This window comes from Ranitomeya imitator, chromosome 6, assembly GCF_032444005.1.
Source record: "Ranitomeya imitator isolate aRanImi1 chromosome 6, aRanImi1.pri, whole genome shotgun sequence".
Lineage (NCBI taxonomy): Eukaryota > Metazoa > Chordata > Amphibia > Anura > Dendrobatidae > Ranitomeya > Ranitomeya imitator.
Window position 1 is genome coordinate 84,490,953 of NC_091287.1, and position 13,463 is coordinate 84,504,415.

Consider the following 13,463-nt stretch of genomic DNA (forward strand, 5'->3'; position numbering starts at 1 on the left):
TTGCTACACGCATGTTGCCACACAAAACTCATCTCACAAAAGCCACTACATGCATGTCGCCACACGCAACTCAACACACACAACTTGACAAACGAAACTCGCCCTAAAACAAACACAAGTCAGGTATTATCCTTCAAAAATAAAAATCTGATTAATAAGCAGACAAACTACAAGAGCAAAAAATGTACCATATAGGAAATACGGCAGCTGTCAGTCACATGACCTGTCTATTATGTGTATGTGTGAGCTAATATATACTGCCAGGGGGGAGGGCTTCCTGTTGGCTGGGGATTTATCAGGCTGCCAATTTAGCTTACAAATACTGAGGTAAAAATACTGAGCAAATAATGTGTGAATGAGGTCTAATACAGGAGGAGATGACATACAGATATATACTATATACAGTGGAGATGACACAGGTATATACTATATACAGGGGAGATGACACACAGGTATATACTATATACAGGGGAGATGACACACACATATATACTATACGCAGGGGAGATGACACACAGATATATACTATATAGAGGAGGAGATGACATACAGGTACATACTATATACAGGAGGAGATGACATACAGGTATATACTATATACAGGAGGAGATGACACACAGGTATATACTATATACAGGAGCAGATGACCTACAGGTATATACTATATACAGGAAGAGATGACATACAGGTACAGTGGGGCAAAAAAGTATTTAGTCAGTCAGCAATAGTGCAAGTTCCACCACTTAAAAAGATGAGAGGCGTCTGTAATTTACATCATAGGTAGACCTCAACTATGGGAGACAAACTGAGAAAAAAAAATCCAGAAAATCACATTGTCTGTTTTTTTAACATTTTATTTGCATATTATGGTGGAAAATAAGTATTTGGTCAGAAACAAAATTTCATCTCAATACTTTGTAATATATCCTTTGTTGGCAATGACAGAGGTCAAACGTTTTCTGTAAGTCTTCACAAGGTTGCCACACACTGTTGTTGGTATGTTGGCCCATTCCTCCATGCAGATCTCCTCTAGAGCAGTGATGTTTTTGGCTTTTCGCTTGGCAACACGGACTTTCAACTCCCTCCAAAGGTTTTCTATAGGACCTTGAAATGCTTCTTACGAAGCCACTCCCTCGTTGCCCTGGCGGTGTGCTTTGGATCATTGTCATGTTGAAAGACCCAGCCACGTTTCATCTTCAATGCCCTTGCTGATGGAAGGAGGTTTGCACTCAAAATCTCACGATACATGGCCCCATTCATTCTTTCATGTACCCGGATCAGTCGTCCTGGACCCTTTGCAGAGAAACAGCCCCAAAGCATGATGTTTCCACCACCATGCTTTACAGTAGGTATGGTGTTTGATGGATGCAACTCAGTATTCTTTTTCCTCCAAACACGACAAGTTGTGTTTCTACCAAACAGTTCCAGTTTGGTTTCATCAGACCATAGGACATTCTCCCAAAACTCCTCTGGATCATCCAAATGCTCTCTAGCAAACTTCAGACGGGCCCGGACATGTACTGGCTTAAGCAGTGGGACACGTCTGGCACTGCAGGATCTGAGTCCATGGTGGCGTAGTGTGTTACTTATGGTAGGCCTTGTTACATTGGTCCCAGCTCTCTGCAGTTCATTCACTAGGTCCCCCAACGTGGTTCTGGGATTTTTGCTCACCGTTCTTGTGATCATTCTGACCCCACGGGGTAGGATTTTGCGTGGAGCCCCAGATCGAGGGAGATTATCAGTGGTCTTGTATGTCTTCCATTTTCTAATTATTGCTCCCACTGTTGATTTCTTCACTCCAAGCTGGTTGGCTATTGCATAGTCAGTCTTCCCAGCCTGGTGCAGAGCTACAATTTTGTTTCTGGTGTCCTTTGACAGCTCTTTGGTCTTCACCATAGTGGAGTTTGGAGTCAGACTGTTTGAGGGTGTGCACAGGTGTCTTTTTATACTGATAACAAGTTTAAACAGGTGCCATTACTACAGGTAATGAGTGGAGGAAAGAGGATACTCTTAAAGAAGAAGTTACAGGTCTGTGAGAGCCAGAAATCTTGATTGTTTGTTTCTGACCAAATACTTATTTTCCACCATAATATGCAAAAAAAAATGATAAAAAAACAGACAATGTGATTTTCTGGATTTTTTTTTCTCAGTTTGTCTCCCATAGTTGAGGTCTACCTATGATGTAAATTACAGACGCCTCTCATCTTTTTAAGTGGTGGAACTTGCACTATTGCTGACTGACTAAATACTTTTTTGCCCCACTGTATATGCTATATATAGAAGATAACATACAGGTATATACTATATACAGGAGGAGATGACACACAGATATATACTATATACAGGGAAGATGACACACAGGTATATACTATATACAGGAGGAGATGACATACAGATATATACTATATATAGAAGGAGATGACAGAGGTATATACTATATAGAGATGACGTACAGGTATATACTATATACAGGGGAGATGACACACAGCAGGTATATACTATATACAGGGGAGATGACATACAGGTATATACTATATACAGGAGATGACATACAGGTGTATACTATATATAAGGGAGATGACAAACATGTATATACTGTGGTGAAAATGAGAGGTGTGAGGTGAAAATGAAAAGGTGTGAGTGCAAAATGAGAGGAGTGAGGGAAAATAGTGTAGTGATCGGAAAATGACAGATGTGAGGTCGAAATGACAAGTATTAGGGGGGAATGAGAGGAGTGAGGGAGAAAATGAGAGGTGTGAGGGAGAAAATGAGAGATGTGAGGGGGAAAATGAAAGATGTGATTGGGAAAATGAGAGGCGTGATGGGAAAATAAGAGAAGTGAGGTGCTATAACTAACCACAGATATTTACTATGCCCAGGCAACGCCGGGCTCTTCAGCTAGTCCAGATAAATAAAAAAAACCTACATCCATCCTTACTACGCAGGTCAATGTCCGGCAATAGTAGTTCTTATTTATTTCTCTCTTACTCCATCCTGAGTGTTGTCATGATTATGCAGATCCAGGTATCACATGACACTCCCAGAACCCTCTCTATTGTCGCATAGATTATATCAAACTCAAACCATTAACGTTACCGTTACGTTGACGTGGTCAAAATTGTTGGTACCCCTCGTTTAATTACAGAAAAACCCAGAATGGTCCCAGAATTAACTTGAGTCTGACAAAAGTAATAATAAATAAAAAAATCTTTGAAAATGAACAAATGAAAGTCAGACATTGCTTTTGAACCATGCTTCCAAAGAATTTTTTTAAAATAAAACTCATGAAAAAGACTTGGCAGAAATGACGGTACCCTTAACTTAATATTTTGTTGCATAACCTTTTGAGGCAATCACTGCAATCAAGTGATTCCTGTAACTGTCAATAAGACTTCTGCACCTCTCGACAGGTATTTTGGCCCTCTCCTCAAGAACAAACTGCTCCAGTTGTCCCGTGTTTGAAGGTTGCCTTTTTCAGACGGCATGTTTCAGCTCTTTCCAAAGATGCTCAATAGGATTTAGGTCAGGGCTCATAGAAGTCCACTTTAGAATAGTCTAATGTTTTCCTCTTTGCCATTCTTGGGTGTTTTTAACTGTGTGTTTTGGGTCATTATCCTGTTGCAAGACCCATGACCTGTGACTGAGACCAAGCTTTCTGACACTGGGCAGCACATTTCTCTCTAGAATCCCTTGATAGCCCTTAGCTTTCATTGTACCCTGCACAGATTCTAGACAACCTGTGCCAGATGCAGCAAAGCAGCCCCAGAACATAACAGAGCCTCCTCCATGTTTCACAGTAGGGTCAGTGTTCTTTTCTTGATATGCTTCATTTTTCCGTCTGTGAACATAGAACTGATGTGCCTTGCCAAAAAGTTCTATCATCTGTCCATATAACATTCTCCCAGAAGCTTTGTGGCTTGTCAACATGTAGTTTGGCAAATTCCAGTCTGGCTTTTTTATGATTTTTTTTTCAACAATGGTGTCCTTGGTCGTCTCCCATGAAGTCCACTTTGGCTCATACAATGATGGATGGTGTGATCTGACACTGAAGTTCCTTGAGCTTGAAGTTCACCTGTAATCTGTTTAGAAGTTTTTCTGGGCTCTTTTTTTTACCATGCGTATTATCCGTCTCATTGATTTGTCATCACTTTTCCTCCTGCGGCCATGTCCAGGGAGGTTGGCAGCAGTCCCATGGATCTTACATTTCTGAATAATATGTGCAACTGTAGTCACAGGAACATCAAGCTGCTTGGAGATGGTCTTATAACTTTTACCTTTAACATGTTTGTCTATAATTTTCTTTCTGATCTCATGAGACAAATCTTTCCTTCGCTTCCTCTGGTCCATGTTGAGTATGATACAAACCATGTCACCAAACAGCACAGTGAGTATCTGTATCCCTATATACAAGCCCTCTCACTGATTCCAAGATTGTAGACACCTGTGATGCTAGTTAGTGGACACACCTTGATTTAATATGACCCTTTTGTCACATTATTTTCAGGGGTACCATCATTTCTGTCCAGGCCTATTTCATGAGTTTTATTTGTTTACAAATTCTGTGGAAGCATGGTTGAAAAGCAATGTCTGACTTTCATTTGTTCATTTTCATAGATGTATTATTTATTAATACTTTTGTCAGGTTCAAGTTATTTCTGTGATCATTGTGGGTTTTTCTGTCATTAAACGAGGGGTACCAACAATTTTGACCTCGTGTAATGGAAAAAAAATATCGCTGTCATTTTCCGTGTGTGGATGTACCCCAGAGCACCTGTGTGTTACTCACGTGATCTATCACAGGGGATCATGTGACATGTCACATGAGACATCGGGCACCTGGGGGGGCTAATGCCTTCTAAACTGCCTGGGGCCCTGGTTACTCTTAATCCACCCCTGCAAGTCAGAAATTAGTTTAGGGTGCGTTTCCTCTTTAAAGGGAACCTGTTATGTCCTCAAATGCTATTAACCTGGAGATATGGAGTTAATCTGACAGTTAATGCTGTTCTAAAGTGCCCATCTAGTGTTAATGTGGCCGGGAGTAGGCATATCACATACTTGCAGTTCCATGACCACCTGTTTCCGGCACCAGAGAATCCTCACAGTGCGCTCGATGTGAAGAGTCTGCACTTACATAGAGGTACTACAAACTTATAGCTTTAGATCAGACAACCCCTTTAAGCATGGAGTTAGAAGAGCACTCCTAGAGAAGCATTACTGTACCCCTGCATGTCTCTGGTTGCATACAGCGGCATACAATTTTTGAATCAGATTCTGTACAAATCCTTTTCTTACAGTAAATTGTGCTGAGATATTTTAGAATATTTGCCATATGATGTCATTTTTGTGGAGCGTTATTTTAGGAAAACAAACCATATGAAAAGATTATTAATGTTGATCTTTCTACAGCTTATACAGAACATCATGCTATTAAAATTTGTATATATATATATATATATACATATATATATATATATATATATATATATATATATATATATATATATATATATATATATATATATATATAACTATTCAGCGTGAGCCAAGTAACTAGCGGCTCTCTTATATTACAATTTACAGTAAGAGGTAATGTAACAAAATGTGCATGACTCAGTAGGAATAGTGATGCTTAAAGGGGTTCTCCACATTTTCCAAATAATTTTAAGCAGAAAACACTCATTAAAACCTACCTACATGACTTGTAGTGTGCTTGAAGGGGGCTGGCTGTCACTGTAATTCCTAAGCCAATCCTTTCTCTGGCTCTGCTCATTTACATAAACAAGCATTTAAACTGTAGATTTATGTTTGACATGCATGTTCACTTCCCTAAAAAAATATCAGTAGAATCCTTGGATTACCCGCTGTATGTTTGGACTGCTGCTTCTTTTCAGAGATGCAAATTGAATAATAGATGTGAGCCCTCGCGGGCAGGGTCCTCTCCCCTTCTGTATCTGTTAGTGCCTGTTTTTTGCTCATGTTTATTGTACTTGTCTATATTTGCCCCTTTTCACATGTAAAGCGCCATGGAATAAATGGCGCTATAAAAAATGTATTATAATAATAATAATTAGGGATGAGCTAGCACTAAAGTGCTCGGATGCTCACTACTCAAACCGAGCAATTCCTAATGTTCGGATGCTCGCGCAACAAGTATAATGGGAGTCAATGGGAGATCTGAGCATTTTTCTGGCAGACTCAACAAGGAGGTCTGGGGAGCAGGGAAAAAGTTGAAATGGATGAAAAAAGTGCTGAATGCAAGGAGAGCAGCAAGTGAAAGACCCCTGGAAGCCTCTCTGACTCCCAGATCGCTGCTGGGAACAAATGTGTCACACTTAAAAATCGCCAAAAAATTGGAGATTACAGGGAAAAAAATGTTAAGAAACATTCATTCCTGTATAATGACTTGTATATATGGCAAAATATAAAACAGATTTTTTAAAAATTATAATTTAACCCCTTCATGACCCAGCCTATTGTTGGGGTGGTCTGCAAGTCAGACCCTCAGGGATATTGGATGGCTGCCAAATGGGTGAGGTTTCTCCGGAGAATGACGGACAGAGACAGGGATGAATCTGTATCTAACCGCAAGCCTTTAATTCCAGGAAGGACCTTCAGTTATATACACTTTTGAGTAGGCGTATACATCATGTACTGCACAAATCAACAGTTTATTACATATGAGATCATTCTTAATCCATCATGTTTATCCCTAATAAGGGCAGAACTGGAGACAGGTGATCCTTGCACAAGAGGGTATTTGGGTTCAACACATGTCGTGTTGGAGGTCCTAAGTCCCATCTAGATTGGCCTCACCCGTAAACAGCTTTAATCAATAGTCAGCAGTATCGGTCTGAGTCAGGGAGATCATGCCTGGGCATATTCAGAGTCATATGAATGAATTATGAGAATACATTAAGGTGGTCCCTGATTTCCCTATCACTATTTTGACCTTAAAGACCATGCCGTTTTTTGCAATTCTGACCAGTGTCCCTTTATGAGGTAATAACTCAGGAACGCTTCAACGGATCCTAGCGGTTCTGAGATTGTTTTTTCGTGACATATTGGGCTTCATGTTAGTGGTAAATTTAGGTCAATAAATTCTGCATTTATTTGTGATAAAAACGGAAATTTGGCACAAATTTTGAAAATTTCGCAATTTTCACAATTTGAATTTTTATTCTGTTAAACCAGAGAGTTATGTGACACAAAATAGATAATAAATACCATTTCCCACATGTATACTTTACATCAGCACAATTTTGGAAACAAAATTTTTTTTTGCTAGGAAGTTATAAGGGTTAAAATTTGACCAGCGATTTCTCATTTTTACAACGAAATTTACAAAACCATTTGAAGTCAGTTTGAGGGGTCTATATGGCTGAAAATACCCAAAAGTGACACCATTCTAAAAACTGCACCCCTCAAGGTACTCAAAACCACATTCAAGAAGTTTATTAACCCTTCAGGTGCTTCACAGCAGCAGAAGCAACATGGAAGGAAAAAATGAACATTTAACTTTTTAGTCACAAAAATTATTTTTAAGCAACAATTTTTTTATTTTCCCAATGGTAAAAGGAGAAACTGAACCACGAAAGTTGTTGTCCAATTTGTCCTGAGTACGCTGATACCTCATATGTGGGGGTAAACCACTGTTTGGGCGCACGGCAGGGCTTGGAAGGGAAGGAGCGCCATTTGACTTTTTGAATGAAAAATTGGCTCCACTCTTTAGCGGACACCATGTCACGTTTGGAGAGCCCCCATGTGCCTAAAAATTGGAGCTCCCCCACAAGTGACCCCATTTTGGAAACTAGACACCCCAAGGAACTTATCTAGATGCATAGTGAGCACTTTGAACCCCAAGGTGCTTCACAAATTGATCCGTAAAAATGAAAAAGTACTTTTTTTTCACAAAAAAATTCTTTTAGCCTCAATTTTTTCATTTTCACATGGGCAACAGGATAAAATGGATCCTAAAATTTGTTGGTCAATTTCTCCTGAGTACACCAATACCTCACATGTGGGGGTAAACCACTGTTTGGGCACATGGTAAGGCTCGGAAGGGAAGGAGCGCCATTTGACTTTTTGAATGAAAAATTATCTCCATCGTTAGCGGACACCATGTCGCGTTTGGAGAGCCCCTGTGTGCCTAAACATTGGCGCTCCCCCACAAGTGACCCCATTTTGGAACTAGACCCCCCAAGGAACTTATCTAGATGCCTAGTGAGCACTTTAAACCCTCAGGTGCTTCACAAATTGATCTGTAAAAATGAAAAAGTACTTTTTTTTCACAAAAAAAATCTTTTCGCCTCAATTTTTTCATTTTCACATGGGCAATAGGATAAAATGGATTATAAAATTTGTTGGGCAATTTCTCCCGAGTACGCCGATACCTCATATGTGGGGGTAAACCACTGTTTGGGCACACGGCAGGGCTCGGAAGGGAAGGCGCGCCATTTGACTTTTTGAATGGAAAATTAGCTCCAATTGTTAGTGGACACCATGTCGCGTTTGGAGAGCCCCTGTGTGCCTAAACATTGGAGCTCCCCCACAAGTGACCCCATTTTGGAGACTAGACCCCCCAAGGAACTTATCTAGATGCATATTGAGCACTTTAAACCCCCAGGTGCTTCACAGAAGTTTATAACGCAGAGCCATGAAAATAAAAAATAATTTTTCTTTCCTCAAAAATGATTTTTTAGCCTGGAATTTCCTATTTTGCCAAGGGTAATAGGAAAAATTGGACCCCAAATGTTGTTGTCCAGTTTGTCTTGAGTACGCTGATACCCCATATGTGGGGGTAAACCACTGTTTGGGCGCACGGCAGGGCTCGGAAGGGAAGGCACGCCATTTGGCTTTTTAAATGGAAAATTCACTCCAATCATTAGCGGACACCATGTCACGTTTGGAGAGCCCCTGTGTGCCTAAACATTGGAGATCCCCCAGAAATGACCCCATTTTGGAAACTAGACCCCCCAAAGGAACTAATCTAGATGAGTGGTGAGGACTTTGAGCCCCCAAGTGCTTCACAGAAGTTTATAACGCAGAGCCATGAAAATAAAAAATAAAAATTATTTTCTCAAAAATGATCTTTTAGCCTGCAATTTTTTATTTTCCCAGGGGTAACAGGAGAAATTTGACCCCAAAAGTTGTTGTCCAGTTTCTCCTGAGTACGCTGATACCCCATATGTGGGGGTAAACCACTGTTTGGGCACATGCCGGGGCTCGGAAGTGAAGTAGTGACGTTTTGAAATGCAGACTTTGATGGAATGCTCTGTGGGCGTCACATTGCGTTTGCAGAGACCCTGATGTGGCTAAACAGTAGAAACCCCCCACAAGTGACCCCATTTTGGAAACTAGACCCCAAAAGGAACTTATCTAGATGTGTGGTGAGCACTTTGAACCCCGAAGTGCTTCACAGAAGTTTATAATGCAGAGCCGTGAAAATAATAAATACGTTTTCTTTCCTCAAAAATAATTATTTAGCCCAGAATTTTTAAATTTTCCCAAGGGTAACAGGAGAAATTTGACCCCAATATTTGTTGTCCAGTTTCTCCTGAGTACGGTGATACCCCATATGTGGGGGTAAACTACTGTTTGGGCACATGCCGGGGCTCGGAATTGAAGTAGTGACGTTTTGAAATGCAGACTTTGATGGAATGCTCTGCGGGCGTCACGTTGCGTTTGCAGAGCCCCTGATGTGGCTAAACAGTAGAAACCCCCCCACAAGTGACCCCATTTTGGAAACTAGACCCCGAAAGGAACTTATCTAGATGTGTGGTGAGCACTTTGAACCCCCAAGTGCTTCACAGAAGTTTATAATGCAGAGCCGTGAAAATAATAAATACGTTTTCTTTCCTCAAAAATAATTATTTAGCCCAGAATTTTTAAATTTTCCCAAGGGTAACAGGAGAAATTTGACCCCAATATTTGTTGTCCAGTTTCTCCTGAGTACGGTGATACCCCATATGTGGGGGTAAACTACTGTTTGGGCACATGCCGGGGCTCGGAATTGAAGTAGTGACGTTTTGAAATGCAGACTTTGATGGAATGCTCTGCGGGCGTCACGTTGCGTTTGCAGAGCCCCTGATGTGGCTAAACAGTAGAAACCCCCCACAAGTGACCCCATTTTAGAAACTAGACCCCACAAGGAACTTATCTAGATATGTGTTGAGCACTTTGAACCCCCAAGTGCTTCACAGACGTTTACAACGCAGAGCCGTGAAAATAAAAAATCATTTTTCTTTCCTCAAAAATGATGTTTTAGCAAGCATTTTTTAATTTTTACAAGGGTAACAGGAGAAATTGGACCCCAGTAATTGTTGCGCAGTTTATCCTGAGTATGCTGGTACCCCATATGTGGGGGTATACCACTGTTTGGGCACACGGCAGGGCTCGGAAGGGAAGGCGCGCCATTTGACTTTTTGAATGGAAAATTAGCTCCAATTGTTAGCGGACACCATGTCGCATTTCGAGAGCCCCTGTGTGCCTAAACATTGGAGCTCCCCCACAAGTGACCCCATTTTGGAAACTAGACCCCCCAAAGGAACTTATCTAGATGCATATTGAGCACTTTAAACCCCCAGGTGCTTCACAGAAGTTTATAACGCAGAGCCATGAAAATAAAAAATAATTTTTCTTTCCTCAAAAATGATTTTTTAGCCTGGAATTTCCTATTTTGCCAAGGGTAATAGGAAAAATTGGACCCCAAATGTTGTTTTCCAGTTTGTCCTGAGTACGCTGATACCCCATATGTGGGGGTAAACCACTGTTTGGGCGCACAGCAGGGCTCGGAAGGGAAGGCACGCCATTTGGCTTTTTAAATGGAAAATTCACTCCAATCATTAGCGGACACCATGTCACATTTGGAGAGCCCCTGTGTGCCTAACATTGGAGATCCTACAGAAATGACCCCATTTTGGAAACTAGACCCCCAAAGGAACTAATCTAGATGAGTGGTGAGGACTTTGAGCCCCCAAGTGCTTCACAGAAGTTTATAACGCAGAGCCATGAAAATAAAAAATAAACATTATTTCCTCAAAAATGATCTTTTAGCCTGCAATTTTTTATTTTCCCAAAGGTAACAGGAGAAATTTGACCCCAAAAGTTGTTGTCCAGTTTCTCCTGAGTACGCTGATACCCCATATGTGGGGGTAAACCACTGTTTGGGCACATGCCGGGGCTCGGAAGTGAAGTAGTGACGTTTTGAAATGCAGACTTTGATGGAATGCTCTGTGTGCGTCACGTTGCGTTTGCAGAGCCCCTGATGTGGCTAAACAGTAGAAACCCCCCACAAGTGACCCCATTTTGGAAACTAGACCCCAAAAGGAACTTATCTAGATGTGTGGTGAGCACTTTGAACCCCCAAGTGCTTCACAGAAGTTTATAATGCAGAGCCGTGAAAATAATAAATACGTTTTCTTTCCTCAAAAATAATTATTTAGCCCAGAATTTTTAAATTTTCCCAAGGGTAACAGGAGAAATTTGACCCCAATATTTGTTGTCCAGTTTCTCCTGAGTACGGTGATACCCCATATGTGGGGGTAAACTACTGTTTGGGCACATGCCGGGGCTCGGAATTGAAGTAGTGACGTTTTGAAATGCAGACTTTGATGGAATGCTCTGCGGGCGTCACGTTGCGTTTGCAGAGCCCCTGATGTGGCTAAACAGTAGAAACCCCCCACAAGTGACCCCATTTTGGAAACTAGACCCCGAAAGGAACTTATCTAGATGTGTGGTGAGCACTTTGAACCCCCAAGTGCTTCATAGAAGTTTATAATGCAGAGCCGTGAAAATAATAAATACGTTTTCTTTCCTCAAAAATAATTATTTAGCCCAGAATTTTTTATTTTCCCAAGGGTTACAGGAGAAATTGGACCCCAAAAGTTGTTGTCCAGTTTCTCCTGAGTACGCTGATACCCCATGAGTGGGGGTAAACCACTGTTTGGGCACACGTCGGGGCTCAGAAGGGAAGTAGTGACTATTGAAATGCAGACTTTGATGGAATGCTCTGCGGGTGTCACGTTGCGTTTGCAGAGCCCCTGGTGTGCCTAAACAGTAGAAACCCCCACAAGTGACCCCATTTTAGAAATTAGACCCCCCAAGGCACTTATCTAGATATGTGGTGAGCACTTTGAACCCCCAAGTGCTTCACAGACGTTTACAACGCAGAGCCGTGAAAATAAAAAATCATTTTTCTTTCCTCAAAAATGATGTTTTAGCAAGCATTTTTTTATTTTTACAAGGGTAACAGGAGAAATTGGACCCCAGTAATTGTTGCACAGTTTATCCTGAGTATGCTGGTACCCCATATATGGGGGTAAAGCACTGTTTGGGCACACGTCGGGGCTCGGAATTGAGGGAGCACCATTTGACTTTTAGAATACGAGATTGGCTGGAATCAATGGTGGCGCCATGTTGCGTTTGGAGACCCCTGATGTGCCTAAACAGTGGTAACCCCTCAATTCTAACTCCAACACTAAGCCCCCCACACCCCTAACCCTAATCCCAACTGTAGCCATAACCCTAATCACAACCCTAAACCCAACACACCCCTAACCACAACCCTAACCCCAACACACCCCTAACCCTAATCCCAACTGTAGCCATAACCCTAATCATAACCCTAACCACAACCCTAATTCCAACCCTAACCCTAAGGCTATGTGCCCACGTTGCGGATTCGTGTGAGATTTTTCAGCATCATTTTTGAAAAATCCGCGGGTAAAAGGCACTGCGTTTTACCTGCGGATTTTCCGCGGATTTCCAGTGTTTTTTGTGCGGATTTCACCTGCGGATTCCTATTGAGGAACAGGTGTAAAACGCTGCTGAATCCGCACAAAGAATTGACATGCTGCGGAAAATACAACGCAGCGTTTCCGCGCGGTATTTTCCGCACCATGGGCACAGCGGATTTGGTTTTCCATAGGTTTACATGGTACTGTAAACCTGATGGAACACTGCTGCGAATCCGCAGCAGCCAATCCGCTGCGGATCCGCAGCCAAATCCGCACCGTGTGCACATAGCCTAATTCTAAAGGTATGTGCACACGCTGCGGAAAACGCTGCTGATCCGCAGCAGTCTCCCATGAGTTTACAGTTCAATGTAAACCTATGGGAAACAAAAATCGCTGTACACATGCTGCGGAAAAACTGCACGGAAACGCAGCGGTTTACATTCTGCAGCATGTCACTTCTTTGTTCGGATTCCGCAGCGGTTTTACAACTGCTCAAATAGAAAATCGCAGTTGTAAAACCGCAGTGAAATGCGCAGAAAAAACACTGTAAATCCGCCATAAATCCGCAGCGGTTTAGCACTGCGGATTTATCAAATCCGCAGCGGAAAAATCCGCAGAGGACCAGAATACGTGTGCACATACCGAAACCCTAACCCTAACCCTAGCCCTAACCCTAGCCCTAACCCTAACCCTAGCCCTAACCCTAGCCCTAACCCTAGCCCTAACCCT